Source organism: Lissotriton helveticus, chromosome 8, assembly GCF_964261635.1.
Source record: "Lissotriton helveticus chromosome 8, aLisHel1.1, whole genome shotgun sequence".
Classification (NCBI taxonomy): Eukaryota; Metazoa; Chordata; class Amphibia; order Caudata; family Salamandridae; genus Lissotriton; species Lissotriton helveticus.
This window is the reverse complement of record NC_136069.1, coordinates 572,629,401-572,641,577: the sequence shown is the minus strand read 5'-3', so window position 1 is coordinate 572,641,577 and position 12,177 is coordinate 572,629,401.

Here is a 12,177-nt window from a genome sequence, read left to right as displayed (position 1 = left end):
TTTCAAGATGGTGAAAGTCTTTATCTACACTTAACGTGGGCTCTAGGGGTGATGGATATAAAAGGTAGTACAGTATGGTAATTTCAAGTATCCTCCCACATTTAACACTAACATCCATTTTGAAACAGGCTGTATATGCACAGCAAAGTACTGGCCTGTTTATGATCTTAGCAGATGGGATACTCGTATCCCATCTACCGTATTGCAAGTTCCATAGGTTATAATAGAATAGCAATTTGGTTGACGGGATATTCTTCATGTTTGTCACAGAGTAACCCTGTCCACCAAAATCTTAATCAGTCCGTAGGAGACCGAATTTTGGTAGGACAAAGGCTAGGACCTACAACACCTAGACAGAATATTCACACAATTGGTGTGGCATATTGTTTTCCTCCTTTCACGTACATCAAAGTAGTACATGTGTCTCAAACAGACATAGAGACAAGATTTGGCACTGTAGTGTCAACAGGATGCCCACAGCCCTCACCCTGAGGATTCTGAAGAGCTCAGAGGAGGAGTCCTCACTGCCCATTCAGATCAAGATATTCTGTAGCTCCTGGGAGGAATTTCACAGCTCATTCACACGTAATTCAAAGCTGAGCACAGGCTGGGAGTTAGCAAAGACTAATGATAATTAGCCTCCTGAAAGCTCAGCCAGGTAAAAGATAATGTTCTCAAAGTTACTTTTTCTTCACTAAGTATTAAAAATCAACTTCACAATTGAAGTGTAATTTTAATAACTTAAAAACAGTGGTATAATTTATTTTTATTTTAGCTTGTGCCTTTCTTGAGTTAGCCCTATTAGTACTTTAATGTGCACTCTGGTTCTCTACATACAACAGCTAGCCTGACACAGTGGAAATAGCTGTTGTAATGTATCACTGTAGCAACATAGTACTATTAATTTTCTACCTGTCCCACCTTGAAATACCATGCTCCCTGCCTTGTATGCTAGAAGGCCTACATAGCAGTGACTCACTAATATATGAACAGGAGGCCCTGACCAGTAAAAAGGGATACACTGCAGATTTTTCATTGCAGCAGTCAGGCTTCACAGGCTAGACACATAGGGGCCGATTAGGATGGCGGACGGATTGCCCCCGCCGGGCTGGCAATCCGTCCGCCATCCTCGCTGAAATGACCCCCCACCACATTAGGATGGCTGGGGGGTCCGCGGCGGACGGGAAGACCGTCCGCCGCTTTTCCACTGGTCGCCTTTGCGACTGGTGGAAAAAGTGCGTACATGTGGTGGCGTTGTCTGCGAGACACAGCCAACCATATTACGATGCCTGGGGTCCAATGCCACCGTGGAAAGACATACGGTCGTTGCTTTGGGGGCCCGTTGCGGGCCCACAGGGTGAAGGGGGTGGGGGGTGCACATGGGTGTACCTATGGTACCCCCCTGCGTTTCAAAGTACGACATGGCAGGCACCCCGCGGTGCCTGTCATGTTGTGCTTTGAAACGCACAACATGCATTTTTAGCATTGCGGCGGGTGGTGCTTTCAGCATCGCCGACCGCAATGTTAAAAATGCGGGATGTACCCGCCACTCTGGCGTGTGCATCATTATTTGATGCAAGGGACCTCCGCCCTTATGGCAGACGGTCCCTTCCGCCCTTATGGCAGACGGTCCCTTCCCACGACAGGATGGCGGACGGACAAAGTCAGTCTGCCATTCTAATCGGCCCCATAGTCATGTTTGCACTGCCACTGTAGTGGATAGCAAACTAGGAAATTCCAGGCCCTAGGTGCACTTTCTACATTATATATTAGGGATTTCCACACAAGTTAAATGTGCCAATCAGGAATCAGCCAAGTGAAGAATGTTGAATGAATGAATGAATGATTAGGTATTTCTAAAGTGTATTGTCACTCGGAACTGACCATTCTGGCTCTATTTCAGATACAGGAATATTTGCTAATGCCCGCTGAGTGAATGAAAGCATTAAGGTCCTGACAATGAAAAAGACTGATGTTAAGACTTGAGATCAGTTGGTCAGTCATCTATGAAAATCATTATATAGAGAAAAAAGCCAGGGTTTAATATTTGCTAATGCCCGCTGAGTGAATGAAAGCATTAAGGTCCTGACAATGAAAAAGACTGATGTTAAGACTTGAGATCAGTTGGTCAGTCATCTATGAAAATCATTATATAGAGAAAAAAGCCAGGGTTTAAGATGTTTCCTGAAACCAGTTTCACTGTCTATGAAGTTGAATGAATCATGACGCTGATTCCAAACTTTGGAACACAGAAAGGGGAAATAATGTCCTCCTTTTGTTTTATGCCTAAAAGATTGAATAGGTAGTAGATTCAGGGTAGAAGATCTCAACGTTCTTTGAGTCTTATATTGCCTAAACTGGCCAGAGAGATATTCAGGGCCTATAAGGTGAAAGGCTCTAAAGGTCAAGTTCAGAGTCTTGAAAGAGACTCACTGATATACCGGAAGCCGGGAGTCGGACAGGCAAGCACTTTACTTCTAGTAGCTGGGGTAAAGCACATAGAGCTCTAAAGCCAGCAAATATGATAGGGCATAAACCTGAGGAGACATCACACAAAATATAGTAATTTCCTTTGCAGCCTGACTACTTTGGCTTACCAACTTGAACTTCCAAAATATTGACAATCTTAGTAGCCTTGCAACAGTCTCCGTTGCTAGAGTTCAGTGGCCATGTAGGTATTTTCCATTGCTGTTTTCAAGTGATCTAAAGGATCGAAACCACACTAATGAGCACAGGTTTCTTACTGGCCATGTCCACTGCCCTATAGTTATTCTAATATAACTGAGACTCACAGCAGCCTTTAAAGCTATTGAATGTAAGGTATTGCCTAACCCTACAATAATGGATTTTATAATGAAATAATCCTTTCGAAATAGTTTGCAACCCATGTGGGAAACAACAAACCACCAATTAAATATGGAATGCCTCAACGTTCAATCTTCTACCATCACCAATGGTGTCTGTCTTGCATGAGCCCTCTCTGTTCCAATTCTTTCAAAAAAGCCTGTACCTGTGCAATGACCTGGAACTTCAATGTTCACAAAGTTAACTTTTATAGAAATGTGGCTGCAAGAAATGCACTTGACAGACATAGAAAGGAGAGCAAACTCAATGGCTACCCCTACCACTGTCATGCCTGCAGTACATTATTGAAGGACATAAACGATTCCCTAAAAGTACCTAGCTACTATGTGGTAATCACACAATTTAGCACTACAGGTATAGCATAAAGATTTTAAAGTCCATTGCAAATGTATAATAAGGATATGAAGATCAGATGGATATATCAAACAATTCAGCAACAGCTTACCTTAAAATGCAAGGCATTTAATGGAATCATGAGAGAAACTATCCAGAAGTCTATGTAACTCTGAGACATTTTAGTTGAACATGAGCAAGAGAGACAAGCTATGCAACTTACTGGATATGGTTTGAAGGTTTATCACAAGAACATATTCATTTTTCTGAAACTTAAAGAATGGGCAAAGACAGGGCATCTTGATGCTGCTTCATGAAGTCAGAAATGCTTGTAGCATCACCATAGTGAGGAAGAGAAAAGAAGAAAAACGCTTCAAGCTTCCTAAAGTTAGATATCAGTAGGTAAGGTTTTTTTTTTATCATTTGCACTGGATAGATTCTCTTCATTCATTAGTGTGTTGCACAAAACTACACAGCATTTCTCTATCCAACCGTCAGGTCCCTCAGGCAGATGCTATTTATAAATCTGATTGGTCAACTTCTTGAAACAGTTCTTGCAGTGCACGTATTTTAACTGGCTCTCTGTAGCAGAATACAAAACCCTACTGGTGAGCCTATAGACACAACTCCCCTTCCATTCACTTTTCCTTATTCAACTAGTATAAATTTATAAGAAAATGTCTTCTTTATCTCACTCTTAAATTCCATCCCCAAGTATGTTTCCTATTATTTACAGCTTCTACTAGGGATTGCACCTCTCGAAACTCACTCTACAACTATTTCAGCCCCTGCGTTAAAAGTGACAATGTGCTGCCCAATCAAAATCTTTCAAATGGTTTATGCCCTGCCCTTGCAAACATTTACTACCCAAAATTCACAAAGTCTAAAATTGCAATATATGGATTATATATGTCAGAAAAGGCATCATTATGTTACATCCACTGTGAAGTCACTTCAGTTCTCACAGTTGAAATAAATATCACAATTTAAGATATTGTGCCTATTTGTTAAGCTCCTGCCTAGAACACTTTAGGGTACCACTAAAGGCCTTCTAAAACTACTGGTTACTAAGGCATCTAAGAATTGGCTGCTATGAGCTACCAGTATTATAAAACCTTTTTTCCATTAACTACACTTTGTGGTCAGCACTCTATATAATAATCTTGCATACCATCTAACACTCAAATTAAATGTACTAAGAACAAAAGCTATCATATGCTCATGCTAGTATTTCTATTACCCCTCAGAAACCACGGTCTTGACAGATAGGAAAGACCAACATCTTCCATTGCCTAAATCTCAGGATTTAGGGCGATATACTCTCAACTCGCAAAAGGCATATCCATAACATTCAATACAATTAGCAAATGATTTAGGGGTATATTACCAACAACTAGCGATAATTTTTGTCTCTAACTTGTTTAGAGACAAAAATTATCGCCGCAAATCGGCGATTTTTATCGCAGATAAACCTTGCTATTAGCAAGGTTTATCGCAAATGCGATAAAAAACGGCCGCAATGCATGAATATCGCTGAAAAGTCAGCGATATTCATGCATTATCGAGCAAATGCTCTTAGCCATGTTATCCACCTCCCATTGGATAACATGGCTAAGAACTGCTCAGGGCAGGTGTTAGCTTTTGGAGATATTCGCGCTTAGCGCGAATATCTCCAAAAGTTGGTAATAGGAGATAGCGATGTTAGCGACTGTTTCCAGTGGCTAACATCTTGGCACGCCCACTTTGCATGTCATTAGTGATAAATATCACTGACATGCAAAGTGGGGCCCATGATGGTCGCTATCTCCTATTAGCTGTCGCTAACTGGTGTTAGCGACAGCTTGGTAATAGGGAGATAATTTTATCTCCGCTTTCTTGGCTTTTAAAGCCAAAAAAGCGGAGATAAAACCCCTTGATAATATACCCCTTAGACTTTAAACCCGGCCTCAGATGGCACACAGCTAAAGCACCAAATAAAATACTATGCACACTGACCCCAATCAAAGTGTCTCCTCTATAAAAGGCTCTGAGGCAAGAATACAAGCACATTCGGCACTTTAGAAAGTCAGTGATTGAGTATTGTTTTTCTAAAATGAACATGGAAATATGTAATACTTTGCTAGTCTCCTATTTTTAGGATAGAAGACTGTTGGGATATATACTGTAAGAAAAGCAATCACTTTAACAGCATTTCCATTTTATATTCCTAGTCCAATGTTTACTTTTCTGTATTAAATGTGAATATGAACTAAAAACGGATGACTATTTTATTATGTTTAGTTTTTAGCTCCTATTTCCCATCTACTTTGTAACAGTCTGCAGTATTTCTGTATAAAATGCCCAGTGTAAGAGATATAAGCCATAAAATCTTCTCAGTGATATCTTCGGGGGGTATAAATACTGCAAACATATTGCATTATAAATGCTCGTGAGTGATATTTATGTAGTACTTAAAAGCAGCAAGAACACCAAGACAGCGCCAAGGGACCCGAAAGTGCACAGTAAACTAAAGAGGTCAATATATTTCACGTCCACGAGGGATTCATCTTTTTGCATGATCACAGGATATGTTTCAATGCGTTTTTCTGGGGGCAAATGCATTTAATCTTGTAGATATATTTTACAATAATACCAAGACACTTCACCTGTTCAACCTGCTTCCTAGGAAAGGCTGTCTCTTAATCTAATGCATTGAAAAAGTCTTGTATTTCCGCTCTTTAGCAGATACATTACATATTTACTTGGGCTGGCATTAAAGCTAAATTACTTAATTTAGCTGTGGCACGTGCACTATGAAAAGTGGCTCGTTTACCATCTGTGAAAAAGCAAAAATACAGGAGCTGTTGGCAATTTTACCATCGGTATATTGGTCTCTGACACTCATATGCAGAATGGCACCACTTTCGGTGGAACACCTATATTTCATCCCAAAGTATGTAAAGGCTAAAGAGAACCTACTCCACATAGCCCAGGGTTCAAGATGCCTAAGACCAGGGGCCTTATTTATGCTGAACACTCAGCTACATATATCTCCTTGCTATTAATATAATCACATTAGAAACGTCATGGAAACTTTCTCTCTAGTAGGAATGGTTTACATCTGCAGGCATATGAAGGCGCAGTGTTGTTAAATGCAGTGGTGGCTCGCTGAGGGAGTGCTGCGGGGTGGTGGAGCAGGGTGGCGGAGGGGCAGGGTGCGGGGGGGTAGTAGAGTCCGACATTCGACAGACAGGAGTAAGGTAAATAATTAAATAAATAAAACAATTTACCTTGCGCGCTCTGCATCACCAACTCGGCAATGCAGCGCACGCATGGAAAATTGTTTTATTTATTTAATTACTCACCTTACTCCTCTCCGTCGTATGTCAAACTCTATTAACCCCCTCCCCCGCCGCACTACCCCGTAGCACTCCCTCGGCGAGCCACCACTGGTTAACAGGATATTTCGTTTGTACTACTGAATTTCAACGCCAACAATATTGAGATACAAGAATGTCGAGGAAAAATATCACAGGTGAGTGAGAGGATCACAGGCTCCATGCTCAAAAGGCATTGCGAGATTTACGTAGCAGGACTATCAGTTATCAAGAAAGACAGGTTGAAAATAATAACTATTGAACCCTGATATCAGACTTGGAATCCACCATCTCTGAGTGGAAGACAAATTACATATACAGGCGGAATGCTACTTCCACTGTAATACCAAAAACAACCAAGCACTGACGGTTTGAGTAAACAATCTGTGCTGCCAAAGCAAACCTTCCTAAACCTTCGATTCCCAATCTCCAATTCATTACTTTTCATTCCAGCTGCAAAGACTTAGAATTAGGGGGTTATTGTTGAATATACTGTTGATCTTTAATTTTATAAACACATATATAATCTATATAAATATAGATATAGATATATAGATAGTGATAGATAGATAGATAGATAGATAGATAGATAGATAGATAGATAGATAGATAGATAGAAAGATAGATAGATAGATAGATAGATTGGACAAGCTCAATGGCCCAAGGTATAGATTGATAAAGATATGAATTTGACATAATCATTGATAATTGGTTCAACAATATGGGCACATACTCATCAGATCTTCCTTCCTCTAATCCATAGTTTTGCCATACCTTTATTCTATTGTTGCATAATTAATAGGTACATCAAGACTAGGCACCATATAAGGCATGGCCTTGCTATTTAAGGCACTAAAGGCAATGTTCACTTAAAAATACCATCATAGGCAATTATTCAGAGGCTCTCCCTCATACGCAGAATCAATGGAAAAATAAATATGAGCAAGCTGTAGATTTATATGGAACTGAATTCCAATACAGTCGATCATAAACAACGACATTGAAGACAACAGGTTCGATAGACAGGATTATTTAGGATTAGAAAACAGAGTGGAGCAGGTGAAACACCCATAGAAGCAGAAAATACCAAAATAATGTATCTCTATAGGAACCAAAATATGCCTATATTTTGCAGTCCAAGAGGAAGAATCCAGTTGCATTTATGGAACGCTGGTTGCCAAAGGTTTGCAACATATTTGTTTAGATTTCATTGTAGATTAGAGAGCACTTACAATCTAAATTTGAAATAAAAGTCAGATGCCATTTCAATTTGATCTTCAGCATGATATATGCAGATGTCAATAATTTTCTTCAGCTCTGGTGATTGTCAACAGATGAAACACCTGAAATTAAGGAGCAGGAAGAGCTTCTGAAGTTTGAATGCTTCACAGGAAATGACTGCTATAGACGTTTCCCCAGAAATAAAAGTGAAACCTTTGCTGAAGTACACTCTAGAAACAATACAGGGGGGTGATATAGGGGAAAGACTCAGATACACAAACAAAGACAAATCAGTGATCAGTCAAATCAACCAAAATTGGAAATCCAAAGATGGCTACTTTCACAATAAATCAAGACCCATGGAAAAGCCAATGTACTAGTGATAACAAGTGTTAAAAATATAAAAGTAAATATTGTTAGAATTGCCAAAGAAAATACCCAAGTGACACAAAATCAATTAGATAGTAGAATAAAAACTCCACCGAAATGGTATGGATGTGTTATTGCTGTCCGGTCTATACATTCAGTGGAGAGTGATCTCCCAATTAGATCTTGTTTCAGAGGATTAACAACTCCTAGTTCAAACATATGACTACATGTTGAGTCACCCCAAAAGGGAAAACTCTTTCGGCTTTCAACATAGATCTAGGGCTAGGTAATGTGCCATGATCAATTTGCAGCTTTCTACCTCTGTGCTACAACAGTATAAATGACCTGGGTGTCACCATTCAAATTTGAACAAGGACTTTTTTACTCTCTAGTAAATAAAGAGTTATATATTTCCTTTTCATGTTTGTAATCCCACTGGCCAAAGGAAAAGAATACATTGTAATTGATAAAGTTCCCATATCACATCCTATCTTTATGAATGATTGATGCATGCATTCTTTCATATGATGTCAAAGGAAAACAACTTAGCCAGAAGAAAACAAATCTTATCTAGATGCCCATACGTCACCCTGGTTCAGGATACTCACTAAAGGGCTAATGTGATCTAGTGACTGAGGGCCGAATTAGAGTTTGGCAGCTGGGGGACATCAGCCAAAATACAATAGATGTCCCTTCCACAATATGTACTGCGTATAGGCATCTATTCACTCTAAATAAGGTGGGAAGGACAAGAACCACTTTAAAGCAGAATGGGTCTCTTTTCAGGGCCCCCCCCAAACGTTTTGCCTTCTTATCTCCTGTTTTCTGAACTCATTGTTGTTACTGTTTAAGACTTCGTTCACGTTCCCACTGCTAACTAGTTCTAAAGTGCTTGTGTGCTCTCCTTGAAACATAATACAAGTGGCCTACACCCAATTGGCACATTTAATGTACATATAAGTCTCTAGTAAAGAGGTATTACATATGCATATGTAAGTTAAATGCTACTAGTCAGCTTGAAGCACTGATTGTGCCACCCACTCACATAGCCTTTTTAAAATATGTCTCAAACCTCCAATTTCAGTCTTTTTTGTGCAGTTATAAATTGCCATTTCGACCTGACAAAAGGAAGCTTGTGCCAGGCCTTCCTTTTTAATAAATATAAGTCACCCCTAGAGTAGGCCCTACACATCCAAAGGGCAGGTTGCAGTTTATTTAAAAAGTTGGACATGTACTTTTAACTTTTACATGTCCTGGTGGTGAAGAGCCCATAAATTAGTTTTTCGCTATTTCAGTGCCTACCTCTCCCATAGGATAACATTGACTTACCTTATTACAATTAATAAGTTGTCTGTTTCTGACCCCTTTAAGTTTGGTTTCCATCCAGGGTATAGCACAGAGACAGCTCTTATCGAGGCCACTGAGGAGATCAGAGCAGTGATGGACAAGGGTGATGCTGCTGTGCTGATTTTCCTCGACTTGTCAGCGGCCTTTGGTACCGTGCGCCGTGATACACTGCTTCAACTTCTTGAACACATTGGGGTCAAGGACCAGGCTCGTTCCTTGTTATCATCGTTCTTGAAGGACAGAAAATAGACAGTGTCCCTGGAGCAGTTTCAGGCAACTCTATACGTACTTCCATGCGTGGTCCTGCAGGGCTCTTCGCTAAGTCCATCTTTGTTTAATGTTTACGTATCAGAATTAGCACCCTTAATACAACAGTTCGGTTTTAAATTGACCTGTTATGCTGCGACAACCAGATTGTGGTCGTGGCATACAAAAACACATTATCCCCGGCAATGCAGTTTCAGAAATGCATGAGGGAAATCAGCTACTGGATGGGAAGACATTGTTTAAAGCTGAACTCGGACAAAACCGAAGTGGTGATCTTTGGTAATCTTCAACTGAAATGTGATGAACTATGGTGGCCGGCCGAAACTGGACAGCCCCCAAATCCAGTAGAGAGTGCCAAAAATCTTGGAGTGCTGAGAGACAGCAAACTCGCCTGCTCCCAACAAACTAACACTACAGTGTCAGCCTCTTTCTCTCTCTTAAGAAAACTTAAGAAGGTAATGCCTTACATTCCAAATGATCTCAGGAAAACAGTTGTAACAACCTTGGTGCTGTCAAAATTAGATTACTGTAATGGCCTATACCTTGGGCTACAGGAACAACATCTGAAAAAAATTCAGGTGGTGCAGAATGCTGCAGCCAGGCTTTTACTGAACATACCTAAGTACCAAACAATTAAAGAGGAGATCCAGAAGCTCAATTGGTAGCCTGTGGTGCAAATTATTAAGTTTAAGGTACTCTGCCTTGCCTATAAAGCAGTAAACAGGATAGGACAGGTACCTTTGAAAAACCTCTTCTCATGGTACCACCCAGTCAGACAGTTAAGATCTACTAATGCCAGATTAATGTTGGTACCAAGGATCCGAACTATGAGTTAGGGAGGCCGTAGTATTACCTACTGCGCGGGAAAGTTATGGAATACACTCCATGCACATATGAGAGAGGCTAACTCTCTCCTTTCCTTCAGAAAATAATAGAAAACTTGGTTATTTATAAATTAATCCCCACCCCCTTTCAACTCTCCTCAGGGTTTGCGTTCCAGTTCAGCGCCAAGACACCCCAGGTTATTCGCACGCTTTAGAAATCTCAATAACATTAACATAACGTAATAGAAAATTGAATTCAAAGAGGGTAACTCAATAGGAAAATCCTTCCAAAGGTTTAAGCTTCAACAACCTACAGCCAATACATAGGATTTACCTACTCAGCTGAGGAGTATAGTCCCTACTACCATGGATGTCTCAGCTTAGGAGGTGAGTAGGGGTCTTTGGGTATATAAAAGAGAACTACTCAGGTGATCTATTAAAAGATAACCCAATCTACCAACATTGGGGGCACCTTGTTGTACCGCTTTCACTTTCTCAGTGGTGATGGTGCGTTTGTGGGACAACATAAACATTGGGACAGTGCCAGATTAGATCTATGCACCCCCTCAGGATGTGTTGGCCTATAGTCCTGCAAGCTCACGCTACCTCCATAAGTGCCCCTAAACCTAGGAGTGTAACTAACGGATGTGGCAACCTCAGAACATGACAACACTGATTCCCCCAAAGAATCGTGTTAACAGATATAGAACCTTTTCACTCAGTCCCTCATGCCTACCCAGAGAGATATGAAGAAATACACCAAGAGGCGTGTCAATACTTTTTGAACTATTTTGATTCTTTTTTTATTTTGATTTGTTTATTATTATCCACAGTATCAAACAAAGAGAAAAACAGACATCACTAAGTACAAACACTTTGGGTTTCAAAAAGATATACTGAATAAATTCATATGGTCAGAAATCTCCCCCCAAACATACATACCCAATTTACATTTCCTAGGTCCTTTAAACTGAATACAGACTAAACTCCAAATTAAATATGCCAAAAAACCGGGCATGCCACATTTCGAAAGATGGTGCTTCAGGTTGCAGCCATGGAGAAGCTATGCATAGCCGGGCTACGGCAGTAGCCGTAAAGATCAAGTACCCATACTTAAACATAGGGCTCCCTTGCTCCAAATCTTCACCAATCCCAAGTGGCATCATAGAGGCCAAGATTTTAATGGCCACACTGGTTACCTCCGTCAATAACTTCTCAATTTGAACTATATATATAGAGCCATTACTTTTAGAACAAAAATAAAATATAGGGAGACTATCAGCATTATCAACACCACACCGAAAACGTTTACCATCGTTCCTACCCCCCCCCCCCATTTCAACATCTTCGCTGGGGTGTGGTAAAGATTAAACATGGTTTTATAGTGTTGAGTGTTAGATTTGCAGATTAAAAAACTCCACCCAAAATGGATATTGTCTTCTCCAAAGAGACAGTCTGTTCTCCCAAGCAATTGGCCCACTTAACTATTGTGATTCTTGTGTAGAATATATGTGCTGCATTGTTTAACAGACAGAAGCAGATGAAAGTGTTTAGCAATTAGAGAACAGTGAAAAGGATAAACACTCCCAGCATTG